At 41.5% G+C, this 17,630-nt stretch overlaps 1 long non-coding RNA gene across 1 annotated transcript; it reads left to right on the forward strand.

The window, feature by feature from the left end:
- The first annotated feature begins 289 nt into the window (after nt 1-289).
- LOC140706369 (uncharacterized) lies at nt 290-16,638 on the forward strand. The gene is made up of 2 exons (XR_012086010.2): nt 290-427; nt 13,929-16,638. It is a non-coding gene; the product is annotated as an uncharacterized LOC140706369 (long non-coding RNA).
- The last annotated feature ends 992 nt before the right edge of the window (nt 16,639-17,630 follow it).

The raw sequence follows: 17,630 nt of genomic DNA on the forward strand, positions 1-17,630 counted from the left end.
AGTGTTCTTTTGCTGCTCAAAATGAAGAGGAGATAGGATGGCAGTGTGAAAATGATGAAAATAAAGCTCTCGGAATTCAAAAGCTGGCAAAAATTAACTTGAAGTCAGGTCGAAGAGAAGAGCTTCACCCTCTGAAAAATAATAAGAATGCTCAAAATGCGCTGCAGAGTCTTTCTTGAAACACTAAATTGGACAGTTCCCTGAATATAATGAAAGCTGAGCAAGCAATTGAGTTTGTAATGCCCTGAATTTTAATGAAAATAGGAGAGAACACTGTGAGGAAGGATTGGAGAGGAGAGGGAAAAGGTTATCTTCATTTATCTTTCTTTGCTAAAAATAGAACATGAAGCAGCTTCACAGAAGAAGCATCTGAGGAAACTGCTCGCACCACTGCCAGAGGTGAGGCCACCACAATTCAAGAAAGAAAGTAAGAAAAATGAAATACATTCTTAGGTTGATTTATTTAACATTCTTAGGTTGATTTATTTATTGCATTTTTGTGTTACTCCTATTTTAAAGAGCCTTGGGGCAGAGCTCAGAGAGTTATTTTTATGAAGATGACTGATCATACATAACTGATCAACTGTAGGATGCTGCTCTGGGTCACTTGTTTGTCAAGTGATGATGATTTGACTATGTAGATTAGGGATGGGTGACAATATCTCTTGAGTTCACGATCATACATTGAATTCAACTTCAAAGGCAAGTGAAATTAGCAGAATTGCCCACCTAGACCACTGGTTCTTAACCTTGGGTTACTCAGGAGTTTTGGACTGCAACTCCCAGAAGCCTCTACCACCAGCTGTCCTGACTGGGGTTTCTGGGAGTTGCAGTTCAAAAGCATCCAAGTAACAAAGTTTAAGAACCACTGACCTAGACTATTATGGATGAGAATTTAATTCAGTTTCTGTATTTTTTAAATCAGAATTTGGTGAAATCCAGAAATTTGAATGTGGGAGGAAAGTAAAAACCTAATCTGGGTTTACCAATCCTTAGTGTAAATGAATTTAATATTGCAGACAAAATGTTTATGCCATTTGACCATCTCAGCCATATTGCTTTTCCATTGAATCAGTTTGTGTGCTATTTTGCCAGTCATCAAATGAACACTAGATTAACATGGAGGAAAGCAACTGATATATATGTATCTCTGAAGCAGCCTTTCTGTGTGACATCTTAATTATAATGGGATATCAAGTCTTCCCCAATTTATGACAACATCTGTAGGATTTCTGTAGGTATAGGGTAATCAGAAGATGTTTATTAGCTTTATCTTTGTGGTAGTGCTTTGGGATCATTTAGCTTGCCCAAGGCTGCACAGGTGGAAATTTAGCCTCCTAAAATTCCTGTGGAATAAATATGAATGGTAAAACATGCTACTTTTCCCTTCATAATAATTTTCAAACCTCATATTATTATCAGATACTAGTGGAAAATCCTTAAAAGGATAAACCAATATAAAATATCCCCCCATTTGTGGTGCCCTGGTTCAACAGATATTCACGCCATGGAGAGCACTGTGTTTTCCACCAGATATTCAGAAGAAGAAGAAGAAGTCTATCAGCATAAAAAGAAGTGGCAACCCTAAGTCAGCCTTAACATAGTTGAAGAGACAGGTATTTAAAATCATATAAAGCCATATAATTAATAGTGAAGCATCTGTAGCCCTGGACCTGGATGGATGAATACATCAGTTTTGGTTTCATTCACATCCAGATTTGAAAACTCTTCAGTACTTTCAGTGCTGAATATGATGTAATTCAAATCTGTAAAATAATTCCTGCTCATTCCTAGACATAAGTTAAGCATGGTACAGGATGCTGCAGTAAGAGTTAAAAATAATAATGACATGCTGTCAAATTGATACTGACTTATGGCAATCCTTTCCAGCAGTTTCCAGCTATACAATAATCAGTTATTGTACTTATTTGTACTTATTTGAGTAATTTATTATCCCCTTCTCCAGGATGTGCTCTGGGATGGTGCAGCTTGCCCAAGACTACACAGGTTGGCTCTTCTACCAAGACCTCTGTCTCCTTATCTGGGTAATCCAGTTCACTAAGCTATCCATCCAAATAGTTTTGCCCACCCAGGTCCCGGAATAAAGATGCCAGACAATGATATGGATTAAAATATGGGCCACACTTTATTAAATAAAATTCAATTAAATATATCACTGACCTCATCAAATGAGGGGGTCTGCGGTAGTGCAGAAGCAGTTAAAAGCAGGGTATCCATGATACCCCTGTCAGTCAATGGGCGAGTCCCAGGCCCCAGGTTCCAGAAGTCTTGACAACAATAGGAACCTGGCTGGCCTCTAATAAACACCCCAGACCTCGTGACATCTTTACTTGGTGACTGTTGGTCCGGAAGTGACCTTTCGCGTCTTCCCGCTGCCAGCCCTGTAATCGCACGATCCGCAGAGCCAGGAGGTCGGATGCGCTGTTGGCTTACCAGAATTACCGATGGGACACACAGAGACAACCCGCCACAGCATAGGGACTAGCCTGGCTAAGTCCCATGCCTGCCATTGATCACTCGTAGCTCAGAGAGCAGGCCCCCTTTAATGTCTTCAAGAAAGATGTCCAAGCCCATATTAGACCGGTGGACGCCATCGCTATGAAAACATTCTTCATTGGTCAGCCTTATTTATGGTCCAGCTCTCACTTCCATACATCACTACTATAAAAAGCATAGTTCTGACTATGCAGACCTTTGTCAGCAAAGTGATGTCTCTGCTTTTTAAGATGCTGTCCATGTTTGTCATCGCTTTCCTCCCAAGAAGCAGATGTCTTCTAGTTTCGTGGATGTTGTCACCATCTGCAGCACTTCAAAAGTGCTTAGAAAGGGTTAAATGTTTTCCACATTGTACTTAAAATGAACACCAACTCGTCCTCCTCTGGAAACTACCACTATATGAATCTCTGCTTGATCATACTATGTACAAGCATTGTGAATATGAGTGTGTTTGAGCAACCCATGCCCTAGAGCTAGAACTCAAAAGATTGAGTATCAGAAAGCAGCATGGGGATGCAAGCTCACCACAGTTAAGACTCTGCTCAATGTCAGCTCTGGACACATCCACTGGCATGTCCCCTGACTGCCACCTGATGCTCTCAGCACAATGGTGCCTCTTTCTATGCAAGAAGAAGAGCTTGGAGCACACCTTCATGCTAACTGAAGTGAGTCTCGCTGACACTTAACAGAAGTAACATTTTGCATAGCTCAGCATACAACAGGTAATGTCTGTGGTCATTTTTTTTAGAAACGTACAGCAATTTACTTCCAAAATTTACTTCATTAGTGTTACATTGGCATACCTGTACAAGAGAATTTGGCTGTAATTTCTGTAATGCAGAATGCATGACCTCAAAAAATCCTAAAAAATTATCGGCTGAAACGCCAGTGGGGGTAGATCCAATCAAGATATCATGATATCTATTTCATACTTTCTGTGTTTTTTTCTTGGCACAATGGGCAACTGCTCTTTGTTGCCAAAAATACTGAATTGGATTCTTAATGTAGTCAACTGGAAGAGTAATTTCAGCTAGAAGGAGCTTGAAGATCCCTGGGTGCCAAACTAGACAAAATATGGCTGGTATTTATAGTATCTTCTCATTAAGTCTGAAGCAATGAGGGCTTAATGGTCTTACCTTGGCCCTGTGCCTTTGTGAACCAGCTGCCTGGAAAGCCTCAGCACTGTGCACCTGTTCAGATATGATTATGTCTCCCCCAAACTCTTGTCAGAGTTTATTGGCTTTATGCTGATCGTCTCCTTTTCTCAAAACATCCTGAAAAATAAAGCCGAGCATAAATGAGTTGATTGCTTGAAGAAGGCGTTGAGGATGGAATGATGTATTACCAGCAGCAATGAGAAGACGCTACCAAAATGACATACCTGTGCTCAGTTCCCCCTTCTTTCTTATAATTGGCAAACTTGTCTATATTGTGACACATAATGCTATGTGTTCTCCACCATTGTTTTAAATCATTTGCTGTTGCTAGTGGGAAAATGCACAATTGTAATATAAGTCTTTCAGAATAAGCGGGCTTCATTTTTTGGAAGGCAATAGAACTTGATATGTGGTTTCTAGTTTCTGTTTTCTGTGGCATCCTGAGGAGTGTACAAGATTGTTATCTACCCTCACAGTTATATCTGATATTTTAGCACTAGAGCTTTCTACCAGAGAAGTTTAAGTACCTCGTGTAACTACCGATCCGGGATGTCATAAGATAGAGCTATACAAATTAAAATGGTATCAATCTGTTATAACTTTGTAGTGCAGATGTACTCCAAGTTTGCTCTTATATACTATTCATGGATATTTAAAATGTGTTGTTTATAATGGACTCAAATTTTTAATGAAAATAAATGAATTTTTTAAAAGTTAAAAAAGCTAAAAATAGTAAGTGTACAAATCTTTAAAAAGAATTAAACAAGTGTCACATTAAAATAGTAAATAAAATCAGCACTAAAAACACACTTAAAAGCAACAGAGCACAAAGTCCCTACCAGACTGCCAGTCACTAAGGAAAATCCTGTATGAAGAGAAATGTCTTTGCCTGCCTGTGGAAGGACAGCAAAGATGGAGCCAGCCTGGCTTCCTGTGGAAGGGAGTTCCAGAATCTAGGAGCAGCAACAGAGAAGGTCCTCTCCCATGTCCCCACCAAATGCATCTCTGAGGGTGGTCTGACTGAGCAACAGGCCTTCCTGATGATGTTAATGCCTCGGCAGGCTCATAGAGGGAAATATGGCCTTTTAGATAGCTTGGATCCAAGCCATTTATGGCTTCATAGGTTAAAACCAGCACTTTGAATTGTGCCCAGAAATGAATCAGCAGCAGTGGATTTGTTGTAACAAAGTTGTTACATGTTCCCCATTTAACAATCTGGCTGTGGCATTTTGTACCTTTGAAGTTTCTGAACACTTTTCAGAAGCAGCCCCATGTAGAGCGCATTAAAGTAATCCAACTGAGATATAACTATGGCATGTGTTACTATGGCCAAATCAGAGCTCTCAAGAAACAGGCACTGCTGTCACACTAGATTGAACTGTGCAAAAGTGCTTCTGGCCACCGCTGAAACCTGGGCATCCAGATTTAGAGATGAATCCAGGAGCACCCCCAAGCTGCACACCTGTGTTTTCAGAGGGAGTGTAACCCCATCCAGCACAGGCTGCATCCCAACTCCCTACTCCTTGATATGCCTTTGGACTGACCAGGAGCACTTCTATCTTTTCTGGGTTAAGTTTCAGTTTATTTGCCTTCATCTAGTCTATTACTGCAGAGGGGGATAGCAGCCCCGAAATTAAAAGACGCCTGCTTCTTGGGAGAAAAGCAATGACAAACCTCGATAGCATCTTAAAAAGCAGAGACATCACCTTGCCAACAAAAGTCCACATAGTCAAAGCTATGGTTTTCCCTGTAGTGATGTATGGAAGTGAGAGTTGGACCATAAAGAAAGCTGACCACCGAAGAATTGATGCTTTTGAATTGTGGTGCTGGAGGAGGCTCTTGAGAGTCTCCTGGACTGCAAGGAGAACAAACCTATCCATTCTAAAGGAAATCAATCTTGAGTGCTCACTGGAAGGACAGATCCTGAAGCTGAGGCTTCAATACTTTGGCCATCTCATGAAAAGAGAAGACTCCCTGGAAAAGCCCCTGATGTTGGGAAAGTGTGACAGCAAGAGGAGAAGGGGACGACAGAGGATGAGATGGTTGGACAGTGTCATTGAAGCGACCAACATGAATTTAACCAACTCTGGGAGGCAGTGGAAGACAGGAGGGCCCGGCGTGCTCTGGTCCATGGGGTCACGAAGAGTCGGACATGACTAAATGACTAAACAACAACAACTAGTCTATTACTGACACCAGCCACTGATCTAGAACCAAAGCTTCCTTGGATTTAGAAATAAAGGAGAGATAGAATTGAGTGCCATCTGCATATTGGTGACACTGAACCCCTAAACTCTGGACAACCTCTCCAAGTGGTTTCATGTATATGTTAAATAGCATAGGGGACAAAATAGAACCACAAAGGACCCCACAGAGCAATGTCAGGGTATTGAACAGAAGTCCGTCAGCACCATCCTTTGGGTCTTACTCTCCAGAAAGGGTTGGAGCCACTGGAAAACAGTGCCTCCAAGTCCTATCCAAGAGAACTTACTCTGAAGGATACCATGAGAGATGGTATCAAAAGCTGCTGAGAGGTCCAGCAGAACCAACAAGGGCACACTCCCTCTGTCCAGTTCCTACTTTAGTTCATCCCCCATGGTGACCAAAGCAGTCTCCATCCCATAACAAGGCCTGAAACCAGATTGAAATGGATCTAGGTAATCCGTCTCATCCAGGAATCCCTGAAGCAGGGAAGCCAAAATCTGCTCCAGCATCTTGCCCAAGAATGTGATATTAGAGACTGGTTGATATTTATCCAATACTGTGGGATCCAAAGAGGGTTTCTTCAATAATGGTCCTGCTACTGCCTCTTTTAAGCAAGCTGGGATCGTACACTGCTGGAAGGAGACATTGTCTACCCCTTTCTGGCAACTTTTATATGGGCATGAGTCTAGCAGACAAGTGGTAGCCTTCACCTGTCCAAGGGTCCTGTCCATATCATCAGGCTGCAAAAACTGAAAGTTATTCATCAGCACAGGACAAGCAGAAGCCATAGTTACATCTACAGATCCTGTATTGATTTCAGCATCCAAGTCAGAGCAGATCTGAGTGATTTTGTCTGCAGAGTGCTGTGCAAATTTTTCACAGCAAGCTACCGAGTGGTCATCACTATTTTTCTATGTGCCATGATGTAACAGACTGTTGACCACTCAGAAGAGCTCTGTTGGGTGACTCTGTGCAAATGCAATGGTGGTGACAGAGAATGACTTCTTTGCTGCCACCACTGCCACAGAATAGAACTTTCAATGGGCTTTGGTCCATGTTCAGTTGGTTTTTGCTCTAAGTTTTCCACCATCATTGCTCTAGTCTATATCCCATTTGTTTCATCACCATTAACTCTCCATTAAACCAGTTTGGCTCTGTTTTGAGAGAGGGGACACTTAGGAGTGATAGTGTCAACAGCCCTGGCCATTTCCCTATTCCAGAGATCAACCAGAGCTTCAACAGAAGTGCCTACTGATGTTACAGGAAATTCCTCAAGAACTGACAGGACTATTTGAATTTGTCGGCCTCCTGGGGTGGACCACCTTAATCAGTCCCTCACCCCTGCAGATGCTCTGAGTTCCTGTGAGTCTAAACACCACCAGATGAGGATCTGACCATGCTAACGGAACTACAGAGAATTTCTCCACACCCAGATCATCTGCATCTAACCCAGTGCAGAAAATCAGGTTTGAAATGTGCCCTCCAGCATGTGTGGCGGCAGATACCATTTGGGATAGATCCATGGTTGTCATGGAAGCTATGATGTCCTGAGCCACTCCCAATTAAGCAGCCTTGGCACGGACGTTGAAGTCCTTCAGCACAATAAGCTAAGGAGACTCCACCACCATATCCAAGACCAGGTCTAGTGAGCTCAGGCAAGGAGACTGTTGAGCAGCAGGGTGGACAGTACGCCAGCAGAATTCCTATTTTTCCCCAGGTTCCCACTTTCAAATACAGGATGTGGCACCTGGTGAGGGGGATAACATCACAACAGAACACTGCAATTCCATTGCCCCCCCCCCATCAGTTCTTGCTTGCTGCTGCAGAGAACCTTGGTGGGCAAAGCTGGGTGAGATTGACACTCTCAGCCTCATCCAACCAAGTCTCTGTGATATAATCCTGGATGGCTGGGTTTATTTCCATTTACCAATCTAGCATTTAGCACCAGCATCCTCAACCCAGGGGGCCTGCCACGAAAGCTATCCAAACTATTTAAATTGGAGGACAGTTTAAAGGTAACCAAAACTAGAGATGGGGGTATTCGTATACAAAAAAATGAATACTCCCACACAGCTGGACATAATGAGGGTCTGGCCCATTGAGGCCAGACTCTCTACTTACCTTCCACTGCTGCTGTGGGCTCCACACTCCCTTCCTATCACTTGGGAGCACCAGGTTGGTGAGTCACTCTTTGCCTGGCAGCAAGGCTCATCATCCCGCCTCCTGCCAGGAGTGGCTAGCTGACTGCGAGCTCCAGAGCAATAGGAAGGAAGTGCAGAGCAGTAGAAGGTGAGTGGACAGTTGTTATGTCCACCTGTTGGGGGTATTTGTATACGAATAAAAGGTTTCAGCTGCTGGATGGATGGTTTGCCACCCTGGAACAGCATAGCTGGCATTTGCCCCACTGTCCTGGATGGCGCGAGACTGTCCCAGGTCACATGACTAGTTTGGGTGAGCGAGTGAGGTTATTTAAGCAAGCACTCCCACTCTATCACCCTCTTTCCTGTTCGGGCACCCACCCGCCCTCCCTATTTCTAGTGTGAGTTTTATGGTCACCTTTTAGGGGCCGGATAGGAATTTTTGACCTTCATCCTGATTGGCTTTTGGATGTGGGGATTTTTCGCCTATCCCACACTGGAGAAGGGTTGTTGGCATTTTTGGTGGTTGATTTGGTCACACTGGCGGGTAGTGCAGAAAAACAGGTAGTCTCGGTGTGTCCCGTTTGTAATTCAGGTAAGCCAACAGCGCATCCAACCTCACGGCTCTGCGGATCATGCGATTACAGGGCTGGTGCGGGGAAGATGCGCTGGGCCACTTCCGGACCAACAGTCATCAATTAAAGATGTCTTGAGGTCTGGGGGTGTTTAATTAGCGGCTTGCCGGGTTCCTGCTGTCTGGTAGACCGCTGGAACCTGGGGCCGGGGACTCGCCCAATGGCGGATCAGGGGGTATTTGGATACCCCCGCCTTATCCTGTTTCCGCACTACAGCAGGCCCCCTCTTTTGATAATGTTTGAAGATATAGATTGATGTGATTTAATAAGATATAGATTGATGTGATTTAATAAAGTGTGGCCCATATTTAATCCATATCACTGTCTCACGTCTTTATTCCGGGACTGGGGGGGCAAATACCCTCATGTCAACCAAAACCCTTTCCCCCTTCTCTCTCACATTATGCTGTGTCTGACATCCCTCTCCATATCTCCCTCTGCCCTGAACAGTTCCTTTAGCTGCTCCCTGACTCCCTCCATTGTTCTCCGTCTCTTAAGAACACATCCCTCCACCAATTATTCTTATATAACTTAAATGATGCACATTTACAAAATGTACAAGAGTGAATCTGAAGAATGCGGAAGAATTTTTTATGAGAAGAGAAGTATACGTTGACTTGTGTTGGAGAGTAAAATAACCACAATGTTTTGTTTACTATGCAAAGACAAAAGAAGTCTGGATGTTCACCAGTATGCATTGTAGTTTAATTTTTTCAAAGAAAGGTGGAGCAGAAGTAAAAGAACTAATTTCATCACATTAGACATAGCAACTTTAATGTCATCAAGAAAATGTCAACAGAGCTAATGGGAATAATAACTAGAATAGGCAAATACTGTGCCAAAAAGAGCAGTAGCAACATAATGTGGCCCATTATGGGCATGTTTAGCCTTGAGAAAAGAAGACAGATGAGTGATATGATAGCACTTTTCAAATATTTGAAAGGCTACCATACAGAGGAGGCACGAGATCTGTTCTCGATCATTCCAGAGTGCAGGAAATGCAACAGTGGGCTCGAGTTAAAGGAAGCCAGATTTCGGTTGAATATCAGGAAAAACTTCCTAACAGTTAGAGCAGTATGATAGTGGAACCAGTTACCTTGGGAGTTGGTGAGTGCTCCAGCACTGGAGGCATTCATATGTTTTGACTGTATTCCTGCATTGAGCAGGAGGTTGGACTGGATGGCTTTGTAGGCCCCTTCCAACTTCACTTTTTTATGATTATATCTTGCTGCCTGTGACAGAACACCACATGGTATCTCCTCCCCATCTAGGTACAAGGTTCCTAAAGCCCAACAAGTTATTTAGAAAGCTAAGGTAGAAATGTTATGAGAAATTAAATAACTAGTATTTGCTATTGTTTCGTGAGGAAACGCCCCCCCCATCAGCTGCCTGAGGCATGTGTTTCACACTGTCTAGTGATGCAGCTGGCCCAGCCTCACAAAGACCGAAAAATCACCTAAAATAAAAGCTGCATTTCAACTTTCACAAAAAAGACCACAAGACACCATTGAATTCATTCTGTCATTAGAAAGATCTAGTTTAAGAGTCAAACTGTTTCTTGTGTTTGCTGTTGGTTCTCCTGCTATTTTCCTTTAAGTTATTTTTGATTTCCAATATACTGTGGTTCTTTTCCTGGAGCTTATCTGAATTAGCACACATTCAATTCATTAGTCCAAAGCTCCATATGATGGAGTAGAGGTTTTATTTCACCAGTCTGTTCACTGACATAGTAGATAAAATGATACCATATGCCATAAAGCACATTGGTTTTTTCCCTCCCTTTTTGTGGCTATGATGCCATGAGTTATTTTTTTTCTGCTGGAGCAATATTTTACATCCTTTTAAACCAGTTATCAATTGATAGTCCATCTAATGTTTTCTGCCTTTGAGCAATCTCCATTTGTAGCAAGAAACCTTACATAACAGCATTTAATGCACAGTTCCTTAGAAATGGCTATTTTGTGCAGCTCCATAAAATATGCAAACATGGATATTAAAAACACTCCTTAGCCATCCCTGAAATGAGGAATTTACTTTCAGAGCACACATGTGAGGCTTTGAGTATTAGGTCATCGGCAAGGTAGAGTGAAATAAAATATGGCAAAGCAGGTATAGTATTTACAGCATTAAATGTTGCATTTTGCAAATACTTCCTATTCCTGGCACAGTGCTCTATAAATGTGCCATCATTGTCATTGTAAGGGTATCAGTAGGAGCTTTCAGTGGGAACATGCACTGGCAGGTTCTAACTCACGAAATGACTGAAGTGGAAGCATTGTAGAAACAGATGTGCTGTTTTAGATTCAAAAAGGGAAATCACAAGATGCTAACTAGTAGTGCCTAAGCACAGGATAAAACAGATGAAAGCTACTTTGAGCAAGGTAGCAAAAAAATCATTTCAAAGGTACTATAGGAGATGTGTATAACCAGTGTGGTATAGTGCAGTGGTCCCCAAACTTTTTAGCCTTGTGGACTGGCTGGGGAAGGTGGGGTACCGCCCCTGCATATGCACACATGCACAAAGGAGCAGGGGCACTCGTATAGGTGCACACATGGTCTTGTGCAAAGGGCAGCACACTGCTCATGCAGGTGAGCCCTCACTCACGCACAGGCACAAATGGGCTGTGCGGGGGGCAGTGCATGAAGGGGTGGGGGAGAGGTCTGTCTCCGTGGCCTAGTCTGGCTCAGGCTATGGACCTATTTACACTAAGCTGTTTTTCTACTCACATTTACATGCTTTTGAACTGCTAGATTGGCAGGGGCTGGGACAAGCGACGGGAGCTCACTCCATTTCATGGATTTGATCTTACAACTGCTGGTCTTCTGACCTTGCAGCACAGAGGCTTCTGCGCTTTTACCTGCAGCACCACCACATCCCTGTTATTAAATGTATTACTTACCTTGAAATTCCTATTAGAATCATTTAAGTTCCAACTTGAAGGTACACAACACACAAAAGAGGTGAATATCTGTGATAAAAGAATGGACAACAAATACAGGGCATTTTTTCAAGTTGCACAGGTTTGTTCAGTTCTTCAAAAAACTCCAGTTTATGACTGGGATATTGTGCTTCTGTATCCACAAGTAAAAACACCAAGAAATTGTTGATAACACTGGACAATATTGTGATCATATTGCCATCAGGAAAAAGGATGCCAACCTTGACCTGGCAAAGGGCAGCCTGAATGTTGGCAACAACAATATCAGAAATCCGGATGTTCCATTGCCATTTCTTCTAGGCATTTTGATCAATTTGTGGCTCCAAGTAGATACCTGGAAAACCTGTTGAAAAACAATTGCTTTATGTTTGGGTGAGAAATGATTAACAAATGAAAAAGAAGGAAGCTCTGGGATTTCCCCTGACCTGGTGTCTCCTGGGAGTGAGCACAAGAGAGTACAGTGGTGCCCCGCATAGTGAGCTTAATCCGTTCTGGATTAACCATCGCTATTCGGAAACATTGCTAAACGGAATAGAGAAACCCATTAGAATGCATTAAACTTTGTTTAATGCATTCCAGTGGGCCCCAAACTCACCGTTCAGCGATGTTCCTCCATAGCGCAGGCATTTTCGCACCCTCGGTAAGCGAGGACAGGGCGCGAAAACGCTGCACGTGGCCATTTCGGGTCTTTTGACGGCCATTTTGGAACCGCCGATCAGCTGTTCCCCAGACATTGCAATGCGAAGATCGGTAAGTGAAACACTTACTAATCGTCGCAAAGCGAATTTTGCCCATTGGAACTATCGGTATGCGATCGCATTAGTGATCCCAAAAAACGTATCGCTATGCAAATTTGTCATTAAATGGTGCACTCGTTATGCGAGGCACCACTGTATCTTGTAGATCATCTTGACTGCTGACATGAATGTCATTAACATTTAGGCTGGTCTTTGCTGTGTGAAATTTGACATTCTTTTTCCTGCTGGCAAGGCAGGCATGATATTGAGCAGCAATATTGGGCCATTTCCTAGCATTTTGAATAATAGATACAGAAGCACAATATTCCAAATTCATAAATTGCAGGGGTTTTTAAAGAATTGAATTTTCTAACTTTTTAAAATTCAAGTTTAAGTATACATAATTTACACAAAAAAATAGAATTACATAGTGCTAGAAGATCCCAGAAGATGAGCATATGATCTATACTATGAATGATGGAGAAGGCAGGACCGAGAACAGGTGAGATGTGCCTGAAGTCCCTCCATTCCAAAATATTCTGAAGTGCTGTTTTGGAATAAATGAAATGGTGAAGCAAAGGTGGTGTAAGTGCAACACAAAGAGCAGAGAATCATACTCTATGTATCCTCCTAGGTAAACCAATGTTGCTATGCCAGATCCACAAAATGCACACTAGAAAGCTGTGTTCCAGTTTTCATACCCTTTCCTTGAGTTAGGCAGGGTGAGGAAGAAAAGCTACATTGGACCAAAAGCTCTACAGACATGTTGTGTGCATGTTTTCCTAAATATGTCTCTTTGCATTTGAAATAATTAAAAAAGGAAGAGGTTGAAGTGAGCAAAGAATGCCACTTGAAACCAAAGTCAAAATCATTCACATTATGTGGGAGAAAGACAGTAAAGAAAGACATTGACAAAAATCAGTTAATTTGAAATGTGGTGTTGAGGAGAGCCATACAGATATGAAAGACAGCCAGAAAAGTAGAAAAGTGGGTGCTCAATAAAGCCAAGCCCGAACTTTCACTAAAACAAAAAAATGAGTAAACTGAGGCTCCCAACTTCCTGGTGGTGGGGTGAAGTGTATTTTTTATTATATGTATGATATTTATTAGTTTTTGTAATTAATAAATTTTAAAACGAAAATGTATTTTTATTTTTTTTAAAGGAAAGGACAATATTTCTAGTTATTGTATAGTGACAAGGTGGTGCATATATGTTCACCAGCATTATTTCTTCTCCTTCCTTAGAGATTACCACCCTTAATATTTTTCCATCAGCTGAATCATATACCAATTTCGAGTCTAGCTCCTCTTTTATATACATTGCTACTCTTTTCTTCTTTTGTTGATTTGAGGCAATAAAAGTCTTATGTAATTTTGAACTTTCTAACAGCCTTTTATCCGTTTCCTTAATATGAGTCTCTTGAATGAATATAATTTCTACCTTAGATTTGAAAAGCTTATTAAAATTTTTCCTTCTTTTCTGGGGCGAATTCATCCCCTTGACATTCACTGATAATAATTTGATTTGTTTAGACATCTGCACAGGTTTTACTACCATTTTTATGTCTGCCTTCTTTGCCTCTGGTTCTTCTCGATATAGGTGGAGTTCTCGGTGGCCCTGGCTGAGAGATGGGTGGTACAACAACAACAACAACAACAACAACAACAACAACAACAACAACAACAACAACAACAACAACAACAACAACAACAGTTCTTCTTCATGAAACATTTTCATCCATTTCTGTGGCCTTCCAAATTCGGGACTACAACTTCTACTATCCTTGAATTTGGGTCCTGCTGGAAGTTTGAGGTCACAGGTTTCCTAGCCTTGAGACCCAAATTGATAGGTTATGAGCATTAGAGATGGGGGAGAATTTAGTCTAAGCTTGACTTTATAAGATCTTTGCACAAGACCCACCTATTTCTTCATATTCAAAATAAAGAGACATGTATACAGGATAAACATCTAATCTGGGAGAAAATGCACTTGATTGATTCATGCATCCAAGCACAGAGATACAAGGTCATCTTTTCCATAGCTTAGTGCTTTAGGTATATGGCTGCAGAGCCAGAGGTTGGAAGTTTGGTTCCCTACTGTGCCTCCCTGACAGGGCATGGACTCAGTGAACCATAGGATCCCTTCCAGCTTGGCAGTTCTAAGATCAGTATATTGGTGGTGGCTATATTTATTGAATGGGAGAACATTTCTGTTCCTTTGGGTCCCCAGATATTTGGAGCATCTGTAGATTTTTTTTGTTCTAAAATCAGAAGTAAGGGACAGGTCCAGAAAAGTTGGAGGGAAAACTGAAGTGAACAGCACACTCTCATTCCCTTCTCTGCATAAAAACACAAGCCAAATATGGTATTAAAAATGATACACTAGTAAACAGGATAAAGATGCATTGGCCAGTCAGCCATTTCTAGGCCTTTAATGATTCCCCCAGAGCTGCCAGCCAGGAGCTACTCAGGATCATACTCTGCCTTAATTGTTACCCAGTTCCAATTCTTGTATCCTGATTTTTTTCCTGCAGATCCCAACCTCAAGGATTAAGTCTTACTCCCATTGTAAGTCTGTTGAAAAAAAATGTCTTTGTGAGGATCATCCAAAAGCTGGAAGCAGGAAGAAGCCGTGTTGCACTCTGTACAACCTTCCCAAAGTATAAATTGGTTCCACGTCAGTAAACTAACCAATATTGTCAATTAGATGTAAAGCTGCTGGGGATAGAGGAAAGGATGTATTGATAGTTAAGTGTAAATGATGTTTTCAGATAGTCTCTCAAAAACTGAAAACAATAACCTCATAATAAGTAAGGGAACAAATGATCATGAAATGTCAAGCTTTAGTAATATCTAAGAATCTATCTAAATGTATTCTGGGATTTTAGCCAAGACATTCCCATTGAGCCCCTATAGAATCATAGAATAATGGAGTTGGAAGGGACTGATAAGGCCATAAAGACCAAGCCCCTTCTCAATGCAGGAATCCAGATCAAAGGATATCTAACAGATGATTGTCTAATTTTCTCTTGAATGCCCCCAGCACTGGAACACTCACCACCACCCAAGATAATTGGTTCCATTAACATACTGCTCTAAAAGTTTGGAGGTTTTCCTGATATTCAACCAAAATCTCAATCCTATTGTCACACGTCCTGCACTCTAGGATGATTGAGAACATATCTTGTTCCTCCTCTGTATGACAATGTTTCACATATTTGAAGAATGCTATTATATTTTCCCTCAGCCTTTTCTTTTCTGAAGGCTAAATTTGCCCAGTTCTTTCTTTCCTCTTAGGGCTTGGCATCCAGTCCCCTAATCATGCTTGTTATCATCCTTTGAACTTGTTCCAGTTTGACAGCAGCCTTCTTAAAGTGAAGTGCCCAGAACTGAGCACAACAGTCCAGATGATACCAGGCCAAACATAGGAGAACTAGTGCTTCAGTAAATTTAGAGACTATATTTCTGTTAATGCCTCCTAATATAGCATCTGTTGTTTGTTTGTTTGTTTGTTTGTTTTGTAGCCACATCACACTGTGGGCTCATAGTCACTTTGTGATCTACAGTAATTTCAAGATCCTTCTCACATGTAGTATTACTGAGCCAAGTTATCCTCTGTCTTGTAGTTGTGTGTTTGTCACCCCTGCCGAGATGTAGAACTTTGCACTTGTTAAATTTCATTTTGTTGTTTTCAGCCCAGTGCTCAAGCCTGTCAAGATCTTTTTGTTGTTGTTGTTCCTATCTTCCTGGATATTAGCTATTCCATCTAATTTTGTGTCATCTGCAAACTATCCATGCTTTCCTTTTCTGGATTTCTTCATTACTTTTGCTTGCTTTTTGTAAAGAAAAAAGAAACTTTGTCTTGACAAGCCTTCTTCAGAAGGCTTGTCCATGGTCTTCAGCTTCTGAAAGCAATTGTTCAGGCACTGATGAGCTGGGAATTGTTTCACCTTTTATTGCTAGAGCATAGCAAATAACTGTAAGCCATTAGTGGCAAAAGAATACTTTCTTGGGCAAAAATGAACAAAATATAAAATACTAGTTCTTAGTTTTATCACTAAGCACCCTTCCTTTGAGTGGCAGTGAAGATGGTAATCTAATGATAATTTTGAGTGTGGGGGGAAGAGAAGGTACTTTCAAAGAACCACTTAAAGCTGCTAAGTGACAAGTGTACTTACTGATCACATCCTTTATCATTCCCCGATTACTTTTACAACCAAGGAACCAGATAAAAGCTTAATGTATATCCTGAATAAGGGAAGCCAAATGAACTGTTGCCCATTACTTTACTGAAAGTGAAGGAAGCCCATAATAATAGCCTGCTGTTTTAAACCAGTAGTAAGAAATTGCTTAATTACAGTGCAGAGTTAAAAAGCAATTTGCTCAGAGTATGGTTTTCCTTGAGAGCCAGTATATATAGTGTAATGGCTCAGAGTGGGAAGGATGAATTGGAACTTTTCTCATTCAATCCTGCCTCAGCTGTGAATTCACTGGGTAGATCCTCAGACCAGCTATTCTTCTCTCTGTGTCGGTTCATCAGCTGCGACTTGGCAATGGTAATGAGACAATTAAGTTATATTCGCAGCCATGGTAAAGATGGTGCTGAGCTAATTATGTGAAGCACTTTGAACCCCCACAACATGGCATATGAATGCAGTGTTACTAGGAAGGTATGTTCATTTGCACAGCCAACCTCGTCCCAGATAGGTAATTAGAGAAGGTTAAGATGGTCATTTCAACATAAGCTCATTAAGAATGGGAAGTGAAATGTATTTGTTTTGAAAATCATGCATTTTTATAGTCTTGAAAAAACAGTAAACATGAGAAGGGAAAGACATGGAACTTAGGGCCAGATATATGGCTACTCATAGGGCAAATTTGATAGCAATCAAATTTTCCACCTTCTTATTCCCACCCCATAAATATTAGAGCTAAAACAAAAGTTATTAAAGGACATTTTCTACTGGTTTGGGGAGGGGGCATTTTCTACTGGTTTGGGGAGGGGGATGAGACATCCTCAAACAATTATGGTTCTTTCTACCCTGCAATACCAGGGTGAAGGCAGGGAGCATAACTTCTTCTTCCTTCTTTCACTCTGATCTGCCTTCAAGATAAAACCCTTGAAGTGAAGAAATAAGAAGAAAGAAGGCAGCTGATCTCAGAGAGGAAGGTGAGCAGCTGTCAGTATAGGTTAGAGGGTTGCTCACTCTAACCACCCACCCACCCCAGAAAATATTGTAATGATGTTGTGGAGCCATTTTGGTTCAATTTTCATGAAGAGACATTGTAAATTGTAGGTAGG

Source organism: Pogona vitticeps, chromosome 4, assembly GCF_051106095.1.
Source record: "Pogona vitticeps strain Pit_001003342236 chromosome 4, PviZW2.1, whole genome shotgun sequence".
In the NCBI taxonomy this organism is placed as follows: Eukaryota; Metazoa; Chordata; class Lepidosauria; order Squamata; family Agamidae; genus Pogona; species Pogona vitticeps.